Genomic DNA, 21,326 nt, shown 5'->3' with positions numbered 1-21,326 from the left:
CCCCAGCCAGTTTAGCCAACAGCTGTGATACGACTGGAATGGGGTATGAGTTTCCCCTGAGTGCCTTATTGATAGTACATTTGTAATCTGCACATATCCTGACTTCCCCATTTGCTTTAAGGGGTGTGACGATTGGAGTCTCCCACTTAGCAGAGTCCACGGGTGAGAGAACTCCCTGCTTGACCAATTTATCCAGCTCTGCCTCGATCTTGGGTTGCAGTGCAAATGGCACTCGCCTTGGTTTGAGTCGGATTGGAGCCACCCCGGGGTCCAACTCGAAGTCAACTGGGGGCCCTTTATAACAACCCAGTTTTCCATTAAAGAGACCAGCAAATTCCTTGCATAATACCTCACTCATCTCAGGGCAGGTTTGGATTGAATTAAGCCCTGAGATACTCAGTCCCAGGGCAGGGAACCAGTCAGTGCCCAGGAGACTGGGGCGACTGCCCTTCGCAATCACCAGTTTGAGTACAGCCTGTTTGTCCCGGAACTGTACTCTCACGGCACACATTCCCATAACATGGATGCGGCCTGCTGAGTACGACTGCAAGGTTGCCGGAAAGGGCTCCAGAGGGGGCAACTTACCCCTGGGGAAGAATGTCTTCGCGGTCTGGTCCGACACGATGGTGAATGCGGATCCGGAGTCCACCTCCATGTCGCACTGCTGACCCTCAATCTTCACCTTGACGTGTGCCTTGCCTTGCGCTGGAAACTGCACGGCCCTCCCGTTGATCTCCGTTACGTAGTGGCAGTCCTTTAGAAAACGAGTTGCTGTGGGCGGTCTGCGATGCTCCAGTCTAGGTGCTCCTGTCGCTCCCGACGCCGCCGATCTACAGACCCTGGCGATGTGACCCGTCTTTCCGCACGTCCGGCAGATAGCATCCCTGAAACGACAACTCTTCCTTTCATGGTTTCCGCCACAACCTGGGCAACTGCCTCGGCGATCTCTGTGCACTGTGCAGGCCTGACGCACCGACTCGACCCCACGGACTGGGCTCTGGCTCGGAGTAGCCTCTAGCTCGTCCATGGCATGCACAACTTCTATCTGTGGCTTAGTGGCCTTGCGACTGGCATCAGGCTCCTCTCTTTCATAATTCTCCGTGGCGGTGGCCTCTTTCAAGGCTGAAGCAAGGGTAACCTCTTCTTTAGCCACGATGCGTCTTCTGGCTTTCTTGCTGCTCAGACCACCAATAAACCGATCCAGGAGAGTCTCTTCCAGATTTTGGAAGCCGCAGTGCTGAGCGAGCTTCCGGAGTTCAGCCAGAAATGTGGATACAGACTCCCCAGCATGCTGCTGCCTCTTATGGAACTCCATCCGCCGGGCCATCTTGGTCTCAGTAGGCGCCAAGTGGCTTGTTAGGCAGGCAAGAATATCTTGGAGAGATGTCTCACTCAGCTTCGCTGGAGCAAGTAATGCCTTGGCTAGCTTGAAGGTCTCGGGCCCACAGTAGCTCAGGAATGTGGCCCTTCTTTTGCTGGCATCGGTGATCCCTTGAGCCACTGCGAAGAACTCGAAGCGTTCGACGTAGTCTTCCCAGGTGTGGGGCTCTGATGGCTGGAAGGGCTCCAATACCCTTGGACTCTCCATTGTCCTAGCGGGCAGGGTCGTCTTCTCAGCTGGCCAGTGAGTCTTGTTCTCAGCTGCAATCCGGACTCTGAGGCAGGGTTGTGTTTAACCGCTCCTCAGCATTCCGGATCCCATCCTCGTCGCCAGTTGTTGTGACGTGGGGTTTGTGATTTCAGCTCTCTTGACAAAACATGCTGGAGACAGTTCTCTAGTAACAGCTCTTTATTAAAGTGAACAAGACTGAAGACTGAGGAGAGGAAAGCTACATTTATAGGGACAGGGAACTAGCTAGGAAGGGATACATTTTGGAGGGAACAATATCAAGCAATCACAGTGCTGCCTTTTGGAGGAAACCAATAAGACAGAGGATCCAAATACAGCAGCTTAAATGAACCAATAGTAGCTGTACCCTCTGGAACCAAAAGGCAGTTACTTTATCCTAATGCAAATACAGACAATAATAATACAGATATAAAATCCTTTGACTCAATACACAACAGAGACCATATAACACCGGTCCTGAAAGCCTACATTGGCTTCCAGTATGTTTCCAAGTATAATTCAAAGTGTTGGTGCTGACCTTTAAAGCCCTAAACAGTATCGGCCCAGTATATCAGAAGGAGCATTTCCATCCCCATCGTTCATCCAGGACACTGAGGTCCAGCTCTGAGGGTCTTCTGGCATTTCCCTCACTGCAAGAAGTGAGGTTACAGGGAACTAGGCAGAGGGCCTTCTCACCCTGTGGAACACCTTCCCACCAGATGTCAAGGAAATAAACAACTAACAGACTTTTAGAAAACATCTGAAGGCAGTCCTGTATCAGAAAACCTTTCATGTCTGATGTTTTACAATTTTTTATATGTGCTATAAGCTGCCCAGAGTGGCCACCTGCAAAATAGCAACTGTCTGGAAGCACCCATTGTTAAGTAAGGGAAGCTTTACAGTTTTAAATAACTGGTGGTGAGGGGGTTGATGCTCAAAATGCCTTTAGTTTCATATGCATGACACATAACTTGAATGCATGCCCCAAACTGGTCACGGATTCTTTGCTTGAAGGAGAAGACAAAGAAGAAAGCTTTAGTGGTGATGTTTAAAAAGTCTGCCCAGGCCACAGAAATGCCCCTCCCCTGCAACCCTCTTCTGAGGCACACGGTGATGCAAAGAATCATGCAGTCTCAAGGGCTCTCACTTGGAAGATGGAGCAAGCTGCTGCTCCAGAGGGCAGGACTCAAAACCAATGGATTGAAATTAAAATGAAAGGAGATTGCAACTAAACATTAAGAAGAACTTTCTGACAGTAAGAGCTGCTTGACAGTTGAACAGGCTACCTTAGAAAGTGCTGGACTCTCTTTCTTTGGAGGGTTTTAAACAGAGGTTTTCTGCTCTGAAGGCTGACAAATCTGCTGAACCCTTGCCAGCTTGGATCGGAAAACTAGTTTGCCCCATGACCTTGCAGAGGCTGGCAATTCTTGGCCAAGGTGGCTCTGTGGGGAGGCGGCAGCTGAGCTGCACTTCAACGCTGGCATCCTTCGACATCTTCCACTGCATCTGGGGGAAGCAGGCCAGCTTAGGAAGGGCAGGGCCAGCCATGTGGCACACACAGCCCTGTTGTCCTTGCCAACACGCCCTGGCACTCTCACCTGAGGCAGCCACCTCACTCTGCCCAATGGTAGTGAAGGCCCCGCCAGCCATCCTTTTATGCAGGGCCAGGGAAGAAAAACTTCTTCCACTGACTAGTTTTCCCCTTGAGGAATTAGGCTGCATTAAAACAAGGGGTTGCTTCTGCATAACGGTGCAGCAGTGGATTGGGGTGAGCAGTGTCAGATGGGAGACAATGCTGAACTCTCTCCCCCAGAAATAAGCTTGTCTTGGGGAGAGGAAATGGTGAGAAGGAAATGGCTTAGAGCAGGGGGGGGGGAAGAGAGACCCATTTTGAGGGACACATTCTCTTCTGGGCAACCTTCCGAGGGCCAAATGCCAGCAGTGCATAGAGTAACAAATGTGAATGTTATCTTTGTACAGTTTCAACACAACACTCACACACCCTTTGCTCTCCTCCAGCCAAGCAAGCATCCTTTCCGACCAGGCAAAAACACTGAAGGGGGGGGGGGGTTTCCAAGCAAGGCCAGTGACCTGAGGGCCAGGCAGAGAGGTCTGGAGGGCCACATTTTGCCCCTGATCCTGAGGTTCCTCGTCCCTGGCTTAGGGGGAAAGGCTGCAAGGGGGTACAGCAATAGGGAAAGAGCATAAGAAGATCCCTGCAGGATCAGGCCAGAGGCCCATCTAGTTCAGCATCCTCTTTTGTCAGTGGCCAACCAGATGCCTCTGGGAAGCGCACAAGTAGGGCATGAGCCCAAGAGCATGCCCTCATTCATGCTCCCCAGCAACTGGTACTCAGAGGCGTACTGTGACAAGTAGCCATTCACAGCCTGATCTGTCGTGAATTTGTCTAATTCCCTTTTAAAGCATCATTGGATAACCTCAGGTTCCAGTATTATGAGAGGGGGAGAAAAACTTCTCTCTGCACCATACCGTGCATACTGTTATACAACTCAGTCATGTCTTGGGATGGGGGAACCAGTCCATTTTGGTTTCTATCAGACTCTCGCTTTCCTGGTCTTAAATTCAGTTCTCACCATTTTCACATCCATTGGTGATTTTTTTTTTAAGTCCTCAAGAAATTTCCCCAGCGTTTAGGCATTACTTTCTCTTTAATATACATGTTTGCGTGCAATCTTTCCTATTATACATATTTTTGCAAAGCAGTGTTCCCTACTACAATGCATTTGTGTATGCTATTTGCACTAACATGCACATTTTTATGTACACTTTACTCTGGCGTGTGCATTTTTATGCACCGCACTCAGCTGGGGAACTGCATTGCAACATTGGCAAAAGTGCAAATTTCAAAGAATAGCTGTCTTGGTTTGCATGTTGTTTCAGAAAGTGCAAATCAGGTAAATTTGTGAACTGAATTGATTTCTCCCCATCCCTAACCACCCTTCCCATTATTTGCCTTTCCCCTCTCAACTAAACAGTCCCTAACACTGTAATCTTTCTCCATAACAGAGATGCTTCAGCCCCTTGGCCATTTTGGTTGCTCTAGTCTATTCTATACATTCGTTAAGAGAAGGATGCAGCACTCATGTCCTTCCACCGCTATCCTTACACATCCTAAATCATCCCACCCACCTGCCAACCTTCGCTCAAAGGTGTGGGTCTTGTTGCAGCGATGCTGCTTCTCACTGTCCTTCAGGGCAGACCCCTTAACTCCCTGGCTCATTCAGCTTAGCTCTACCAGTGACTGTGCAAAGCGCAGCAGAGGAAAGCTAACCTTGGTGTGTACTAGCTACCCTCTCTAGCAGGAGTTAAACTTGTCCTCGTTGCCTGCGAGGAGCAAGGATCCCAGAGGGATGCAAGTGCCTGATGCAGCACCTGATTCAACTGCACACAGCCAACACAGACATGTGCTGCCTCTGTCATTCAGTGGCTTCTGGTAAGAACAAATAAGCACTGGGCACTTCTAGGTGACCAGTTCATTGGCCATTCATCCTGATGATGTTTGCAGAGAGGTCAGATGGAAACTAACATTATTCCACACTTTCTAGTGCTTTTCCTTTCTGCAAAAAGTCCAGTCCCTGCGGGAAGTGGGTTTGTCCAGCAATACCTCCCCGTCAACTCTAATTGTGTGGTGTGAATCTGTCAGTATGTGATTGAATCACCTGAAAATCTGACAGTCTGCAAGCGCCCACAGTCCCTCCAGGTGAACTAATCAACAGTCATTTGCAGTTCTTGAGGAGGTTAGGATCGACCACTTCGCTTTTGCACGTCGAACCCTTTTTGCACACGGTCAAGTACAGCCTTGATATGGGCTCCCTATTCAATTTTGCACATGGAACTAACCTTCCTCCTGCAAATATTCCCTCAAATGCACTGTGGTGGGAAACTTTAAAAGTATCCTATCTGCAATTGCTCTTGGTGCTCAGCCTTTCTTTTGAAATACCACCAGCCCCTCTCCATCCAGATTATTGACCTTGCTCTTCTAGGTGGAACCTTTCACTGGAGGAAGGCCTATTTGAGCCCACCAACCACAGTCTGCCTTCAACCAGCCCCCACCTGCCTGGTTACACCTGGCCCAGGGCGTGGCCCTGATTGTCAACTTCCTCCTCCACAGTACCTGTAGAATTCAACAGGGATGAAGATGGGGACAAAACTAGAATGAGTTGGCCCTGCCTGTCACTGGCTTTGCCTGTCTCTGCCTACCATTTGCTCTGGCTCCACCTACTGTTGGCCTCCCTGCTTTGCAACCTACCAGCTCTAATACTCATCAACCACCATTGGGAACTTCATGTCCTTGCCCCCAATGCACCATTTCATTCATAGAATCATAGAATTGTACACTTGGACGGAACCTTGAGAGCCAATCCCCTGCAATGCAGGAATCTCAACATGTATTTCCCCATCTAATTTGAAGCCATATTGGACCCTGTTTAGTTTTGCAAACGTGCTAGCAGTTTTAGTGCTGCACAACTAGGGTGCCCTCTCAAAGGGATGCTCCCAGACAGATTGCTCGGCTAGTTTACCCTTCCTATCGCCTCTCTCCTGTCCCATTGCCTCCTCTCTTTTTGTTATTTTCTTTAGATCTTCTCAGAAATCTCAGGGAACTTGAGGCCTTGTGATTCCCGCTTCAACCCACTCTTCCATTTTGGGCTCACTTTGGGAGGCTACTTGGACAACCCCAGTTTCCTTGGCTTCGTACCAAGCTTAGAAAAATGTAGATGCTACAAGTGGTGGTGGTGATTATAACCGGGGAAGCACAGATACAGCCAGTATCGGTTCCCATAATAATTGCAATGCTGTCTCAAATCACAAAATGTGCTTCTGGCTGCATTTCACTGACTTTTGTGGATGATTGCAAGTGCTTGCATGACCAAGAATGGCTTGGGACTGTTCAGGTATAGGACAAAGGTCCTCTCAGAAGCATCCTCAAAGCACTTTGTACATTACCAGGGCAGTATATTCAGATTGCTCATTTGCCACTAGACTGGTTCACATGTGCATGGGGAGGAGTTGTGGCTCACTTGTCGAGCACCTGAAGGTCCTGGGCTTAATCCCCAGCATCTCCTGGGAGGCCTGGGGAGAGACTCCTTCCTGAAACCCTGGAGAGCTGCTACCAGTCAGTGTAGACAATTCTGAGCAAGGTGGATCAATGGTAGAAGGCAGCTTCCTATGTTCCTAATTGGTTGTTGCAACCTGACATGATGGATTGCATGAGTGAACAGGCCACTGCAATTCCCACAGACAGAACTTCCATGACACCTTAGCCACAAAGGCTCTTCAGTGGAATCAGTTTACACATGCACAGCTGTCAGTCGTAAAAACTTGCTTCACATACATGTACGTTCAGTGAATGAAACACCAAGCAATGTGCTCTCTCTCTCTTGCTTACCAGTCTCACTTCATTTGGTGGGGGAACTAATTTCAGGGTTGTGAGTTCAAGCCCCATGGTGGGCAAAAGATTCCTGCATTGCAGGGGATTAGGCTATATGACCCTTGTGGTTTCAACAATTCTACAGTCCTATGAATTTAAGGTTTGGGTAGGTTTGCTATTTGAGAAGGTTCTCTCTCAGGTGATTTGTTTCCAAGCCTGGAGTGGTTTTCTTTCTGATGTGAATCTTTCTCCCTGCCTTTGGAAGGTGAAACCCTTCAGCTAGTAAGAACTCGGGCTCAGCTCAGGGGCTGTTTTTGAGATTTTTCAGTTGGGACTGGGAGGCAAATGGAGACAGGCAGAGAGCTGGGAGATTTTGTGCTCAAGCTTAGTTGGAAGTAGCTGGTGGGGAGGGAGCAGCTGCTCTCTCTGGGAATCTGATGCAGGATGGATCAGCAGTAGTTTTCCTGCCTGCTGCAGGAGTCTCTTAGTTTTCACTTGCTTGCATGTTTGTAAATAAAACAGATATGACAAAGACAATCGAAGCCTCCAGTGTCCTTTTTTTCAAGAGAAATAGAAGACATGTAACCCCCTAATCATGTCTTAGCTAGACTACTGCAATCATATCCTTTCTGCTTTTCTCTTGTCTCACCTTGGGCTCATCCAGAGGGTCACTATATTTGGGTGGAATCACATAATGAGAAATTTAGGCTGCACAATTATAGTTGTTTTGGAGGGCTTGTGCAACAATCCTGCTTCCCCAAAAGATCAGACTTTTTGCAATAAGGAAAGTGATGGGAATAACTGGAAAGTTTGGGAATAACACTTGCTTTGATGCAGCGCCATCTATTCTCTCTGCAAACAAATCAGGATGAAGACCTGGAAGACCCTTGTTCCCTAGCCTATATCCAGCTCTCAGCTGCCCAAACCGTTTACCTTTCCCCATGTGCAGTACCTTCAAAAATCCCCCCCCACTGCCTTCCTGTCTGTTCTTGTTGGATCCAGCCCAGCTGCCTTCTTCACTTTGCTGCCCTTGGCCATGCTTCCTTCTCATCTCTCTGCTCTTCTAATTTGATAAGCAAAGGATGAGGAACCTAGTGCCCTCCTGCTGTTGCTGGACCACAACTCCCATAATCCCTGATAGGCCATGCTGACTGAGGCTGATGGGACTTGTGAGTTTAACAGCATCTGCAGCAGGCTCTGGCATCCCCAAACTGCGGCCCTCCAGATGTTTTGGGCTACAACTCCCATGATCCCTAGCTAGCAGGACCAGTGGTCGGGGAAGATGGGAATTGTAGTCCAAAACATCTGGAGGGCCGAAGTTTGGGGATGCCTGATCTGGAGGGTCCCAGGTTCCCCACCCCTGCGATAAACCCCTGCTCATGACTTTCATGTCTCCAGCTCTACCACCTGCAGCCATCTAAAACTCTCCTGCTCTTTCAAAAGACATCATCCTTCCTTGCTGCCCAGATGTGTGGAACTGCTGTGCAGAACACTGCATGAGGTTACCACTTACTTACTTACAATCCCTCTTCAGAGGACACTTATTCCATGAATTCTGTGGCACAGCCCTCTAGTTTCCCATATACTACTGCAGGGGTTGCCAGCTTGGTGCCCACGGACATCCACGCACCTGCCGAAATCTTCCCTGGCACTTGAAGGATCCCCTCCCCTTGCTGAAATTAGCCTTGAAAGCAGCTGTCTGCTGTAGTCAATAGAATAGGTTGTGGCATGTATGTATTTGTGTGTGTGTGTGTGTGTGTGTGTTACCCTGACAGTTTCTCCACCTTGCAAATGTGCTCACAGGCTCCCAAAAGGCTAATGCCCCCTGCACTCCTGTAAGCAAGCCTAAATAAGTTCATCTGAAACAGAGCAGTTTGCATTTACCCCTGCCTCTGTTCCCTCTTCCTCTTCCGCGTCTCCCCAGAATTGATTTTATGGGCAGGGAGCTGTTATGTGCCTGGTAAAGTACCAGGCACATCTATGTTGCACTAGATAGGGCACTTCCATGCCACGATCTATGGTGGATTCATTGCTCCCCATACCTGCAAGCCCTGCACCATCATCCACACAAACACCATCCTCATCAAAATGTTGCCCTGTATTATTTTTCCATTTACACTGGATTCACCATTTCTTCAAAAAATCTGATTCATTTATTTTTAAAAAAATCATGATAAATCTGGGTTAAACACGGAGTGGGTGGGATGGGATTTTGACAAGAGCGATGCCAAGTGGACGCTGCGACAAATTTGCAGGGATGAGCAACACTCAGTGCACAATAAATGGCGTACGAAAGCATAGATAGATGATAGGTAGATAGGAAGGTAGATAGATATAGATATTAGCCCCAAGCTCCTGATCATTTGGGAGAACAAGAGAGCTCTTAATAATGCATTCAGCTGCCAGTCATCAAGGATACACTAATGAACTGCAGGGAAATCGAGTGACATAGATGTACGAAAGACGCACGTAGGAAAAGGCCCCACGCAGCCACATTTCAAGGTCTGCCCTTTCGAAACTGCCTGTTGCCCAACGTTGACACTGCAGTTCATACATTTGAATGAGGCAGAATGAGGAGTGGGAGTGGGGGGGGTGAGGGTCACCCAGACAGCCTAGAACCTGTTTGGGATGCTTGTGAGAAGGGGCATTTTGTTGATTCTGCCGGGCTCAGGAACTGGCGGAAGAATGTTGGGACTGGGGTTCAGTTGCGTGTGAAGCAATAGGGATTCCAGCCAAGCCAAGGCACTGATGAAGTTTCTTGGGGAACCTGCCAAAGGCAGATTGGATGAAGAGAAACACACACACACACACACTCCGTTTGCTGCCCAGCATTTGCTATAAAAGGAAGTCTCTCGCTTTTTAATCCCATCTCCTTCCAGCTCCAACCCTGGGTTTCTGCAGCCACTCACTTAACAGAGATGTTCCAAGTTTCACTACTCATTGCCATTGCTTGGCCCAGTTCCTGTTTCTACTCGTCCCCCCCACCCCCACCCGCCAGCCCTGCTCCTCTGCCAGCTCCATCGATCCCATTATAAAGTGACTGCATTAGCCACTTTATCAGATGAACACATTAAAAAAAAAAGGAGCAGAGAGGTTTCAAGAAAATAAGTCTGGAACTTCTTCAAATCCACACCCTACTCTAAATCAACAAGCTCCGCCAGTTAGGAAGTGAAAAAACCCTAACCTGTCTGCCCGCTTAAACCCACCAAAATTAATTTCACTTGGATCAATTACAGCTGGTCCAGCAAAAGAGATAATCTTTCCAACTGGAGTCAAAGTAGCAAAAATGCGACACCAACATTCAACCACTCAACAGACCTCTGTCATTTCCCTTCCAGCTTCAGAGAATCTACATTTTGCCCACGAGTGTCAAACCAGACTAGAAAAAAAAACATATATGTACAGTATTTAAAGTCTAGCAACCAGCATGAAGTGTTCAGGAGCCCAGTTCAACACAATGCCTCCCTACTACAAGGCCTAATATTCCATTTGCGTTTTTGGATTAAGAGAGAGAATCCCACAGTAAATATTAGGCTTTATCTACATCTTTTTGTACACCCTAATTAAAACAACACAGCAGCGCATTAAGTGCACTCTTGAGATCTATCTATCTATCTATCTTACTCATTTTACAAGTTTCTGTCACTGGACACGTATAAAAAGACTAGCTCCCCCCCCCTCTACCAATTGTCCAAGGTTTTAGGCCTAGGGCTGCAGAAGTAACTTAATATACACACTTGACCAAGATTGGGAGATTCTGCACTTCTGATGCTAGGGCAGCATTGATGGGGGTCAGGACTGTATTAGTCTGCTTAATGAGGGTCGTTAATTCTTCTAGCCCATCTGCATGGGGAAAGAGAGAATGGTGCTGCCCTCAAAGCCACTAAGATGTCTTATGAATTCTGCTTTCCGAATTGAATTTGACACAATAAGTCCCCAAAAGTTACAGACCTGAATGTGACTGGACACCTGATCTGTGTGCTTTACTTGGTGACACTTTCCCTCTGCAAAACTTGATCATGCACCTCATTGCAGAGGGGGGGGGGCAGAAGGGGCAACCTTGCTAGGATGATTTTTTATTTTTTATTAACCACCCTCTCCCTTTTTCTCAGCATTCTGACAAACTCTCTCTGCTGACCCTAATTCTTCCCAAATCCCCTAGAGAGGGTCTCTGTTCTCTGGACCACCCAGAAAGGAGAAAATTGCAGCTCTCAGCAGATGCCGCTTCTTTTCCACCTAGGGCTTTGAGAGATTTCCCCAGCCTCCCCAGAGGAACTCCCCCCTGCCCAAAACACACACACCCTTGCAAAGCTGTCAAATGGTGCTGCTTCCAAAATGTCAAAGGAGGGGGGGTCCCCAGCTCATCCCATCCCATCCCATCCTCCATTTGCAAGAACCCCCAAAAGGTGCCTCTCTCTGGGTGCCCAAGCTTTGCAACACCAGCTCTGTACTGGTGAAGGTTAAACACGCCCAACTCTTCTGCAGTGCCCAGCAATTTTCCCCAATCTCTTTCCCTCTGCTCCTCTCCCGCTTCAGCATCACTTACAGTCCTGGAGGTGATTTCCCATCCTTTCCGGTGGGGGGGTCATCATGGGCCTTTGGGATGGTGCCCCGCAGCCTGCCAAGATCTCTTTCTCTCTCTTCTTCCCCCCTTTCACCGGTGCTCTGATGCTCCTCTTGACTTTGCCACAGAAAAAAAAAACTCCCTGCACATCTCTCTCTCTCTCTCGCCTTCTGCATTCTGTTCCCTGGAAGCCGGCAGCGGCAACAGCGGCAGCAGCAGCAGCAAACCCTCTCGCAGTTCAGCTTGAGAAGTTCCTTCCTTGCAAAGAAGGGGAGGGATTTAAAAGCGGCACAGAAGGCAAGCTGAGCTTTGCAGGGGTTTCCAGGTGCAAAGGAGGTGAGGTGGCTCTCCCCTACTCTGCCTCGCTCCTCATCCATAAAAGAGCTTCTTTCTGTACACTTGGCAGGGGGGTGGGTGTCCCCTCTTCAGTTTCTGCCCCACAACTTAAAGAGCAAAACCAAAATAATAATTAGGGCCACCAACCTCCTCTTTCCCGCATGCTTGTGCAAGTACACACACACACACACACACACACACACACACACACACACACACACACACACACTTTCCAGCTGTCAACCAATGGAACTTTGAGTAGACTTATGCTAATGAAATCCTTGGTGTCTTTATTAACCCGCAAATATTGTCATGGGCGTGCAAACTGCGGAGAGGGGCTCTCTGCTTTCCAGATTTCACCAGCACATGCTAATATGTGAATAGCTCTCCAGAGCTTGCTTGCCTTTTGGCCCCCAAGGCAGGTAGGAAGGATTTTGCCTCATTAAGTGAAATGTTAAAAGCAGCTTTTACTGTATTAACACGTAGATAGCAAGGCTTTGGGCATGGCCAGGGCCACAGAGGGCAACAAAACAGGGCAACTGCCAGGGCCCAAACCTTGTTAAGGGGCTCAGCTGCTGATTGTAGCAACCTCATTCTTTTCCTTGGGGCAGGTCTGTAGTTCAGGAGGAACATAAGAGCCTTACTGCTGGATCAAGTCAGCGGCCCACCTAGTCCAGCATCCTGGGTTCAATTTTTAATTCAGCCATGGAGGCCATGCAGGGGTTTAGTGGACCCACTAACTATCTCTTGATTTACCCTTCCTCTCAAGCTTATGGTGAGGGTAATTATGGTCCTTGTGTCCTTGTTTTATGGAGGGCAGTCGTCTACAGCAGTGCTCCCCAACCTTTTCATCACCGCGGACCAGTCAACGTTTGATAATTTTACTGTGGCCCGCTGAGGGGGGGGCGGCGTTTATTGTTTATATTTTATTTAGATTGTTTTGATTTAATAATTTTAATTTAATTGTATTTAATGATCCTTAGGCGGCCCGGTACCAATTGATCCACGGACCGCTACCGGTCCGTGGCCCGGGGGTTGAAGACCACTGGTCTACAGTATTTGAAAAGCTGTGTCTGGCCCAAGTCCAGTTTAAAGTAAAAAAGAACCACTGGAAGGAAAAGCAGGAGGGGCCTTCGAAGTTGCCCATCACCAGTGAGCAGCACCTGGACCACTGACTGGGCAGGCCAACAGGTCACCAGGTAACAGTTTCCCCACTCTAGTGAGTCATATTGCATTTTAAATTACTCTCTAAATTTGCATCTATGCACATGAATTAGCACATGGACTTTTTTTTTAATGCAAATTGGTGTCCCTGAAGATCAAATGGGCCTCATCCACTATATGGAACTGCCCTGCGGAAGCATGTGGCACCAATATAACAAATCTTTGGGAGGCGGTTTTGATCAGAGGCTTGATTTGGCCTAGCTCAAAGCTAAACTGATCTTACCCACTACACAACATGCCTCTGCTGCTCTCCCCAGGCTGCCTGGGTGCCAAAGATAAGTACAAAGCACTTGTGCGGGTCAGGTGCCAGGTCTGAACCCTGAGAGGAGCCCTATGACTTTCAAAGTTACATAGAAGGGAGAATTTGGCCTAGGGCTGCTTTTCCCATTACAGAGCCCATGGCCCAAACACTCAGCTGCAAACATGCATTCAGTCTTCTGTGGAACTCAGCCCCCATCGTTGTTGCATTTCTCATACTTGGTGAAGACCTTATTTCAGCAAGCATTTTAATTAAATTTTATGGTTAATCTTAACAGATCTTATCACTGTTGTAGCCTTTTTGTAGCCTTATTGTACACCGCTTAGAAACTATGTCATTAAGCAGTAATTGTTGGAATAATAATAATAATATATTAAATTTGTATACCACCCCCCATCCAAAGATCACAGGGTGGTCCATAAGAGGAAAATACAAAATGAGAACTCAAAATACATAACTAAAACAGAAAAACCCCAATAACCCCCCCTCCCATAAACATATTATTTAATATTATTGAATACACAGGTGGGTGGGTATGGCTGATGAGTCTAACTGTACACAAATGGAAAACACCATCTTCTTTGTTTATTTACAGTGATGCTTTTGATGTACACAATATTTTAAAAGGCAGCGAATGGGTGGAGGGGAAAGGAATGTCATAGTGGTGGAGCCAGCAGGCAGTGGTTACCGGGGAAGAGGGGATGAGCCAGATCTCCAACAAATTGTCTCATTTTCTGGCAGACTAACTGTGTCTTTAACAGCTGCACCACAAACAGAAATGCATCCGGTGCAGCCATTCCTGGCAGGGAGGTGCAGTGATAGGGAAAACTTCACTTACTGAATTCCAGCTTGTCATCATTCAGCTGCCAGAATTATTATTATTTCTTTGAACCCTGCAGTGACCCAAACATGTGCCCAGCCCTTTCAAAGAAAATTGCCAGCTGTCCTGGTTGTGTCAAGATAATCCAGAAAAATAGCTATTGTGGCCTGAATAACATCGAGCAAAGGGAAATGTCCCAAATTTTTAATATTTGAAAATAGCAACGATGCGTCTTTTAAGAAAACCTAACGGCACACCTCCCACCCCTAAAACATGCTGCCCCGTTATGTGAGAAAGCAGAGTTTCTTCCCACAAGGTAGCTGCTACACTACTTTGTCAAGAAGAAAACGCAGATGTTGTGATGAGGACGGCAGCCATTTTGTTCACAGTCAGTGAAGTTCTGAAGGTGGCAGTGCCTTCCCTCTCAAACAAACAATAAAAAGCCATCAAGGCTACCCTAAGTCAAGGTGCATTAATTTACAAGGCCCTCAACAACTCAGGCTCAGGATATCTCAAGGACCACTCGATCCCTTATACCCCCTGCCTGATCACTGAGGTCTTGTGGAGGGTGCCGGTTTAATCTCAGTCACATGACAAAGACCTTCTTGTTCCAGCAGGCATTTGAAGGCAGTCAGTGTTTGGTTTTATGATGCCTTTTTATTGTTTTGTTCTCTTATATGGTTCATTTTTATTCACATCACTTATAAATGCTAATGACTAAGCAGTATGTAAATGCCATAAATAAATAAAGAGTTTGTATCCAAGTTTGGTTGCGTTGTTTTGGCGTCTAAGACAGAAAAGGCCACAAACACAGCTCCCTGAGAGTAAAAATACAACAGCAATAAGTTGAATTATTCACAGAGTCCACAGAATCTAACCATAGTGCTTCAGTTGGAGGATAAGGGGCCAGGAACAAACTTTCCTCTATAACCAGGCATTTGGCCTTTAACAGTCTGTGGACTTTTAGAAGTGGATGGGATGTTTTTAATGCTCTGTCCTTGGCATAGCTGCCAAGTTTTCCCTTTTCTCGCGAGGAAGCCTATTCAGCATAATGGAAAATCCCTGAAAAAAAGGGATAACTTGGCAGCTATGGTCCTTGGTTTTACTGTATCTGTGTAGAGGAGGGTTTTTGTTTTTTTTCTAAGTTGCTTTGGGTTGCCTTGGGCAAGATAAAATGACCAACAAATTTAAAACAACAACAACAATGCTATCAGTGGGTTTCTAGTGGGGAGGTGGAGCCTGGGCTTTTTGTTTGCCTGGGGGACTGAGGGAGGGTTGAGAACATGAGAGGGGCTTGATTGGTTTTGATGCAGCAAGAGTTGCAAAATCAGATTGGTTTTGATGCAGCAAGAGTTGCAATATCATAGAGAACAGCAGGAGGGGAACTCCAGGAGGCTAAGGCAGGCAAGAGCCCACAGCCCAGTAAACTAGCTCTGAAAGAAGGGGTGTGATTCCTCAGCTGGAGTAGGCGAGGAACAGGTGAGGCTCACATGCCTCATCAAGGCCAGATGCTGCAGTCAGCAGGCCAAGTATACAAGGGCAGCAGAGCTGAGGTGCTGGGGTTGCTCAACTGCCCATGTTGATGGACCTGGACTTGGGTGCTCCTGGACCTCCATGGGACTGTGTTTTGGGTTTGACTCTGGACTGTATCCTGACTGCAGGACTTTGGACTTGGCTACATGGATCACCCCTGAACCTCTTTTCCTGAGCTTCAGTCTTTGGATTTCGCTTGTGTGGATCAACCCTCGGACTTTGAAGTTTGGACTCGGCATACTGACTTGCTGCCAGGTAGGCCAGGGGTTCAGGGCAGTTACCAAGGCAGACCATTCACCTGCTTAGCTCAGTATCTGCTATACTCACCAGGATTTCACTCAGGGGTCTCCCCCAGCCCTGAACCTGACACCTTCTACAATCTACATACAAAGCTGCGTACAAAGTTGGCCTACCACTGGGCTACGTGGCCCTTCCCCAATTGAATCTTACTTCAACACAGCTTCATAGGTGAGCAGGGATCTGAAGCTAGATTCCCCTTGTCCTAATCTGATACTCTAACCACTATACCACACTGACATTCTCACATGCATGTCTTGCGCCCAGGAAAATGCACTTGAGAACATTGCAGCCCCAGTGTGTGTATCTGCACTCTTTGCACCCCACTTTCTCCATTCCTACACAGCCACAGCAGGCGCTGTAACTCTCCAGCTGTTAGACTTCACCCTGAAGGTGCACTCTTCCGTTGTCAACAGACCAACATAGTTAGAGGGTTTTGGTATCCTTGTTCATGGTCTCCTAACTTTCCAAAGTATAAGCTAGACCTGTGATTTATTTCCTATTAAAATTAATATTGAACTGCCCATATCACAGAAGCCAGTGAGAGAAAAGGACCACAGTCAAGTTGAGAAGCACCCCTTCTCCCCCTCCACTATCTGCTTCTCATTCTCCTCCCCCCCCCAATCATCTTTTTACCCCATGTAACTATCTAGCTTGGCTGGAGTCAGTCCCAGTTCTACCATTAGGGAGAAGGAAGCAACAGCCTCAGGCAGCAGAGAGGCATTGGAGATATGTGCCATGCCACACCCCCTACATTGGGTGTGGTACAGAAATCTGCCCTGCTGCAAATGCCAGAATAATATTCAGCTGGAAGTACACATGGACTGTGTGCATGTGGGCAGGCCGTCTTAAGCACATCCAGTGCCGTGGCGCAAATATCCCTCCGGTTCCCCCTCCCTTTCCCAGAATTTAGAACTCGGGGCCCAACTTGTGGACCACCTTACAGCCCTGGGAGCCGCCGCCCACAGAGGATGCTGCCGATGTGGTGGCCGCGGCATGGCTGGCCAGACCGCCGGAACCTCGCGCTTGCTTGTGAGGCTCTGGGGCGCCTCCTCCTCCTCCGCTGCCTGACAATGACAGCCCACTGCCGGTGCTCTCGCTGCTGCCCAGCGGCCTGAGGAGCAGGAGGCGGTTGCCACACCGCCACCTGTGCCCGAGAAGTGGTGGTGGGGCAGTGGGCACTGGTGACCCAGAGGAGGCCCCTCAGGAGCCACTCCCACCACCACTGCTCCTGCCGCTCCCTCAGACGACAGCGCTTGGCGGGTGGCGGCTGAGGGGATTCCAGCGGCTGAGGGAGAGGAGGCGGTGGCAGCAGAGGAGCCATAGGGCTTAGTGGCTCGTTGCGCCCCACCAACCATTTGACGGGCGTGCAGGGAAAGGGGAGGCCGCCGGCAAAGCTGCGCAGCTCCCCCACTCGCTGGGGCGCCCTTGAGAGGCCGGCGCCCTGGCGCAACGAGCCACTAGGCCCTATGAGAAAGACGTCTCTGCATGTGGGGGAGATCTTGTCCTTCACCTTGGGAAAGCAAGGTGGGTTTCAAATCTCTGCTGGTGACCAATGGCCTCCCTGGGTGGCCTCAGTCAAGCTGTCTATATCTCAGCCTCAGGCTGTGAACACACCATACATTTAAAGCACCTTTAAAGCACGCGCCCCTCCCCAAGACTCCTGTAGTTTATCCCTCACTGAGCAGCAATTCCCAGAACCCTTAAAAAACCACATTTCCCAGCATTCTTGATAGCTCTCTTTCTGTGTGTGTTTTAAATACTGTATATGTTATGTAGCAGCCTCAGTTGCCCAATTTGTAAAATGCAGTAGTAAGTGCTGGATGGCCTATTTATTGAGCATTCCTCCTGAAGCATTTGTGTAAATTTATATGACTTGTCAAAGCAAGCATTACCCTCACATACACTTTCCTGTGCATTTCCTGCTCACTTTGCTTAACGCAAAAAACTGTGATCTTTTGAGGAAGTGGGTTAATTGCATAAGACCTCCCAAACAACTTTGGTTGTGCAAAATTTGCTGGTATGTGATTGAATCCCACCCCAAAGAGAGCAGCAGTTTGAAAGTGTCCTAACCTGCAAGGAAATGCTGGAAATAACTACCTTCGGAAAGGAGATAGCTTCTGAAGTTACAAAATCCTGATTCCTACCTTCGAGTTTGTTATCCTTGCTACACGGCCCCCCCACAGACAGCACGATGTGGGAGCTGAAGGCGGCTGTTCTTCTTCCACAGAGTCCAAAATATTAAACACACAACTCAAATCTGAAGGCCCATTCAAGGCTGTGTTCTGGGATGGATAAAACACTTCGCTTAAGCAGAGCAAGACTGGGACATACCTTTCTCTGTCTCTTTGCTCTCCCCAACCCCAACCCCCTCCCCTCACTCCCCACACCATACAATGTTTGCTTGCTATTTTTGGCAGGTTCCTCAAAACTCTGCTCCGCCTATTAATAAGGAGAGTGAGAAATCCTTTTGGCCTCTGCTATATAAGGAAAGGTAGAAGCTTCCACCACAGCTAAATATACTGGAAGCTTGCAAGGGGTGGGGGGAGAAGGGGGGAGCCACGCTTTTGGCACAGCACGTGGAAAAGAGATTGTGTCAGGACAATTCAGAGATAGGCCCCTTTGCGCACGTACAGTGTGTAAGAGAGAGACAATTCTCAACATGCAGCCAACTCTGTGTCATCCAAGGGCCTTCAGCCTTCTGTCGCTTCTGACACTCGCTGTGCAGATGGAAAAGTGACAGTCCCAACATCTCACAGCTGCAAAGAGGGAGATTGCTGTCCTGCATGCCTGTGACATCCTTCTTCATCACACACTAAGGATTGCAACCTAAACGTGTGATCCACCCCCCCCCAGACAGATTTTAAAAAGTATTGTAGTGGATTGTTAAACTATGGAACTCACTTCCACAGGAGGCAGTGAGAACCACCAACTTGAATGGCTTTATAAGAGGACTGGACAATTTCAAGGAGGATAAGGCTATCAATGGCTACTAGCCGCAATGGCTATACTCTCTGTCCTCCACGGTTGGAGGCAGCAATGCTTCTGAACGCCAGTTGCTGGAAACCACAGGAGGGGAGAGGGCTCTTGTGCTCAAATCCTGCTTGTGTGTTTCCCCCAGGCATCCAGTTTGCCCCTCTGGGAACAGGATGCTGGAACAGCAAGGTTTCCAGACCTCCAGAGATGACCTGGAATCTCCAGGTTTGTCTGACCTCCTCCAGGTGGCAGGTGAACGGCTTGAATCTCCAAGTGGCTGAGAAAAGTGCCTTAAAAAATAATAATATTAGGCATGCAGCTTGTAACCTTGGTAAAATGGTAGGAGCATTTAAACCCTTCTGGCCATAAGCAAGTAGGCTAGATTAAATACTGACTACCTAGGCACCCTAAGCAGGTGAGAAGGAACGGGTCCCCTTACTTCAACTGAAAGGTGGGAACACCCACTTTAGCTAAGGTTTCTATCTTAATTTCCAACAATGACCTATTTGCTCGTTTGTTAAACTTTGGCTTTTAAAAAAATGGAATGGCATGCTCTGTGGTCCATGCTTCCTGTGCCATGCTTAATGGCATCACCAGGGTCTGCCCCCCGTAACTTCACCAAGGGTTGCCCTTCATTATCATCACCAGAGGCAGCCCCTAGGTTTCACAATTGGGTCCTGAAATCTCAGCATCTTGGATGCTCCTGACCTGGCAGCCCTACCCCATTGCTGAAAGCTCTGCTGCATCCAGTGGCAACCCTCTTCTTTGCAATAGCCTGCCCTCTGCTGATGTACATGGAGCAGATTGTGGCCTTTTTAGCCCACCCTTCTTTGGGGTAAGCATAAATCCTTTCACAGACAGAATTTTCACTTAGTAGTACATTGGATTCCACCCATTATTATCAATTATATTTGATGCATTTATACTAATTATTTTTTTAAAAAAAAATTAACTTATTATTATAAAATTAAACATCATTAGTTTGTGGGTTCTCTTGCTACAAGAGCCAATATGATGTAGTGGTTAGAGCAGAGAGGAGAAATCTGTGGTCTCTTGGACTACAACTCCCAACAGTCCCTGCCAGCACTGGCAATGTTCAGGGACGAAGGGAACCAACTTACTGTACTGTTAGCAAAGTCACTTAAATAATGCACAGTTCAGAGAGAATAAAAATCCTGGTAACGCTTTACTGAGGAATCTGAATAAAAACAAATGTATAATTTGAGGAGAAAAGAACGAAGGGGTTTTGACTTTCTTACTCCAGGTAGCAGGGAGATATTCAACTATACAGTACAGAGGAAAACTCCCTCAGAACTACTCAGCTAATCAGAGTGTGTGTTACCTCAGTGAGAATCATTCCATTCTGCTTGCCAAACAACACCTCCACTGTCACAGCCCTTTGGTTAGTTGCCTTATAAACCACAGAATTAACCCTTAAGTCCCATACTGGATGATCTTTGCTGTTGTACCACACCTTTTGCTACCTTCTTATTCTATGACTGTCAGATGATTCTAAAAAAACTGTGCATTGTCCAATGACTCTTTGGTATATCCACCACAATAAGGAATGGATTGACACAGCTGCCTGTGTTTTGGGGGTCTCCTTGTGGGTGTGACAGTGGGGGCTCTCGAGATGACCTCCTGCACTTCAGACACTGCAGCTCCTGAAGCATATTACACATTTCCTTTCAAAGGCATCTCCACTTGCTAATGAGCAGGCCATTAACATCAACAGGACTGGTGCAAACTCGTTAGCAAAAACAGTCTCATTAGGGCCCAAGGATAAAGAAAGACACAGACGAGAGCAAAGCAAGCTTTGCAACCTTGAAACCCTTTGATTTATTTACATTTGGTCACAATAATGTTTGTGTAATAAAGAAGGGTTGTGGTGTTTCCAGAGCACCGACACTTTTTTTACGATGGTAGCAATGAGGACAACAAATGCATTTTGTTGAAAATTATTAACGACAAATTGCAACCATTATTGCCTTTGCTAATTGGCAGCAGCGTCAAATGTCGTTTTGCTGCTCTATCTTGGAAACTGGAAGGCGTAAGGGAGAAAATAGGATGCTGTGATTCGGAGTGGGAGACCCGTTTGTTTTGTATTTTAAGGCAAGCATTCCAACCACAGATGGGGAACCTGTGGCCAGTTTGCCGCATTAGGCTGCTGTCTGCTGACCACGCCCACCTAGTGCCATACAGTGGGACCTCAACTTACGAGCTCCTTGACACCCGACGTTTTCAACTTACGAGCGGAAAAAGTAGCCGTGTGCTTACAATTTTTCTGACATCCAAACAGAAAACCCATTTGCGGCTAGA

At 47.8% G+C, this 21,326-nt stretch overlaps 1 long non-coding RNA gene across 1 annotated transcript in view; it reads right to left on the bottom strand.

Annotated features, from left to right (window-relative positions):
• LOC132592363 (uncharacterized) overlaps positions 1-18,430 on the bottom strand; it is a 36,933-nt gene extending 18,503 nt beyond the window's left edge. Inside the window, exons 1-2 of the long non-coding RNA XR_015950331.1 lie at positions 18,179-18,430; positions 11,545-11,820 (exon numbers count right to left, since the gene is read on the bottom strand). This is a non-coding gene — a long non-coding RNA (uncharacterized LOC132592363). The remainder of the gene's footprint in view (positions 1-11,544; positions 11,821-18,178) is intronic.
• Between the last annotated feature and the right edge of the window lie 2,896 nt (positions 18,431-21,326).

This window comes from Zootoca vivipara, chromosome 6 (genome assembly GCF_965207765.1).
Source record: "Zootoca vivipara chromosome 6, rZooViv2.hap1.1, whole genome shotgun sequence".
Taxonomy (NCBI): Eukaryota; Metazoa; Chordata; class Lepidosauria; order Squamata; family Lacertidae; genus Zootoca; species Zootoca vivipara.
The sequence above is the reverse complement of the archived record's forward strand: the minus strand, read 5'-3'. Positions and strand labels throughout refer to the sequence as shown.